Genomic DNA, 3,067 nt, shown 5'->3' with positions numbered 1-3,067 from the left:
GCGCACATCCCGAAGGGCCCCATCGCGCATGCCACTTTTGCCGCCCACGATCGCGATGCGCAACCTCATTGCCCACGCCATCGGCGGCAACCCTTTCCCTGCACCAAGCATGCCAACCATCAGTAATTTAGTATATACATGGTGCACACCGGCTGTGTCTACGTCAGCTAACTCCTAGAAGGTGTGCACAACCATGGAGACAGAGGCAGTGACCGTGGAGGTGGAGCTGATGTACTGATGTAGGTTGATGGTGGAGACTGGCGCTCGGAGGTGGGATCAATTCAAGGAGGAGGTGGATGTCATGCTGTAGGAGGAGAAGAAGGCTGCGGAGAAGGAACAGCAGTACAGTATCTTCTTAGATCCAGCCAAAGGCGATGGCCCTGTTTCTACTCTGTTATAGATAAACTGTCCATTTTTTTCTTCATTGGAGCTCTACCGTTTTGAAATAACTAGACTGTCACATAGTATTGAGAAATACCATGTTCAGCCATTTACTTAGAATGGAGTTGGGATGCTGCTACTGTATGACAATGGTCATCCCATCATTGTAAATATGCTCTATTGCAAAAGGCACATAAAGAACTCGGAAAGGGTAAAGTACAAGTAAATGTGAAAAAACAAGCCTTGCAGCGAAAAATCATGCCCCAAAAAGAAGCACAAAACATTCGTGCCCAAGTAACTGTAATCTTAATGCACAATGTCACCGGCTTGTTGATAGAGAGTGTAATGTCTAGTTAGTTTTTGAGTTAGTTGAGCCACTGCCATCTGGGGCAATCATATTCTGAACATATCGAGATTTACACCTGTCGATTAGCTAATCTTACTAAAGAACACAAATGTGCCTTTTCTTAAACTTGAATCGTCCTGGTAAAAGTACGGATTTTCACTTGACCTGTGGCTGTCTATATGTCGAAGGCTTCTGAATTTCTCTAGGCGTAGAATTGAACAATAGTGAGACATTGTAGGCGCAGGCCTGAATAATAGTGAGACATGGTATCAACTAGCGAAAAGTGCAAGATGCAGGATCAGCTTTTATTTTTCCAGTTCATGGTACATTTGTTGCTCTCTGTCACCTCTTTGAAAGCACTGCATACACCTGCAGTACAGTAAACTTTCTCAGGGTTGGTTCTCATATTTTCACACTGAGCTTAGGCTAACGCTGGATGGCTAAGCACCTATTTATTTCTAGTTTTGATCTGTTGATACATGGTGAAATGAACAGAACGATATAGCTGGGCGTGCTCCTATTTTATGTCTATGTAAAGAAGCAATGCAATCTATATCGGATGCAAGTTTGGAAATGTATTATTTGTACATGCTCCTATTTTATGTTGGCCCCACATCTCGTAACTCTCAAATTTCTTACATCGGCTGGCGAATGTGGGCTAACTCTGAACTGCTAGATTTTTATATGTGGTTGGTTGGACACCTTATGTTGGCGGACACTGACCTTCTCCCAGCCTGTCAATATTCACGAAAGCTAAGTTTGATTTATTTCTATTGCCAAGAGGTGGACACTGATTCTCATCCAGCCTGTCAATCTTCACTAATATTTTGGTTTAACCTGCTCTCAATGCAAGAGTAATCATGTATAACAGGGAAATGCGATTTTTCCTTCAGGTTATTGCTTGTTTGTTTTTTGTAGCATACACCAGATGGGAATGTGCTATTTTTGATGAGTAAATGCGATTCTAACTATGCTCCATCAATTTTTTTTCCGTAGCCATGGATACGTAAAGAAAATCAGCACCATTATTTTTGTTTGAAATTCCTATATACTGTAAGACTTTGATTTCGTTCACATTTGACCTATTTTCCTATCTTGCAGAGCCATCCATTCAAATATGGTTAATATCTTCTACCCTGTATTTACTGTACCACTAGAATAGAGACGTGCATTTATTTTAGTCGATCAATTTTTCTGCTGTAGCAATACTTTCTGTTGTCATCCTGGTTGTGCTCCAATTCACTATTTCCATGAATTAATGTTAGGTACTCCGTCAGCATGTTCACATCATGTGCTAGCCTGCTTTTAAAGGTATTTAAGTTTTGATGCTACGTAATTCATATTCATGAGATTGTGCGTGGATAACTTGTAATCTTTATCTCTTTTGTTTCATCTTATCCAACTGTATCTCGCACAGTTTGGTACAAGACATGATTTAGGTTGCATTGCAATTGTAGTTACAGAACTTGGCCTCTCTGTCTTGTTTCTCTGTTTACTTTCGATTCATACCTGTAGCTAGTGTGTTCATGTGATTCTCATAAATCTGGTACATCCAAACTTCCCTTGTGTTTTTTTCAGTTTAAGATAGTAAAGCCTCAGTCTATCTTCAAGTGTGATGTGTTCTTGTTTGTCGGTGGTCTCTACCTGTTTGTTGGTATGCTCCTCAGAAATAAAAATATTCTGTTTTTTCAGGTCTATTCAAGTGGATGACGACAACTGTATGAGGGTAGAGAGGAATGAGTTTTCTGGAACACGTCTTCGTATTTTAGTGTATGGTGGGTACAGGTATTGTTTGGTTCAAAATTTAGACCTTTTTACCAATAATTAGTAGCAAAATTTAGGATTGTTGAGAAGAGAGGTGAAGCTAAAGGCTTCAGTACTATTCTTAGGATACTATATGTTGCTTCCAGGCCATGTATAAGAATTGTTCAGTTACTTGAGAGATTGTTGAACATATGAAATTGATGGAAGTCTTTGGGCACCCTCAAGTTAAGTTGCTTGAAGACCAAATTCAAATATGTGTGAGGGCAGTGCAGTTGGGCATGCCAGTGTAGTAGATCTGTTTTGAAATAGTGCTTTCAGAAATTTTCCTGCTGCTGGTCGCCAAATGGCATTCAATTATCTCCAAATGATTTTTTCTATACTCATAGGGATAGTTTTAATTACGTGAGACATTTCCCAGAACCATTAGTTAGTTTTGTACACTGAATCTATTTATTAGACGGTTTTGTTATTCCTAGGGCCATGTTGATCGTTCTTCCATTTGTTATATAGCATTATTTTAGGGCCATCGGGCTACCATCCATTCCATGGGCTCGTGATTTTACTGTGTTCGTGATG

General features: G+C 40.0%; 1 long non-coding RNA gene across 1 annotated transcript; it reads left to right on the top strand.

The window, feature by feature from the left end:
* The first annotated feature begins 660 nt into the window (after positions 1–660).
* LOC120964644 (uncharacterized) lies at positions 661–2,737 on the top strand. The gene is made up of 2 exons (XR_005756991.3): positions 661–2,038; positions 2,420–2,737. It is a non-coding gene; the product is annotated as an uncharacterized lncRNA (long non-coding RNA).
* Positions 2,738–3,067: the final 330 nt, after the last annotated feature.

This window comes from Aegilops tauschii, chromosome 1, assembly GCF_002575655.3.
Source record: "Aegilops tauschii subsp. strangulata cultivar AL8/78 chromosome 1, Aet v6.0, whole genome shotgun sequence".
NCBI lineage: Eukaryota > Viridiplantae > Streptophyta > Magnoliopsida > Poales > Poaceae > Aegilops > Aegilops tauschii.
Note: the sequence above shows the minus strand (reverse complement) of the source record. Positions and strands in the feature narration are given on the sequence as shown.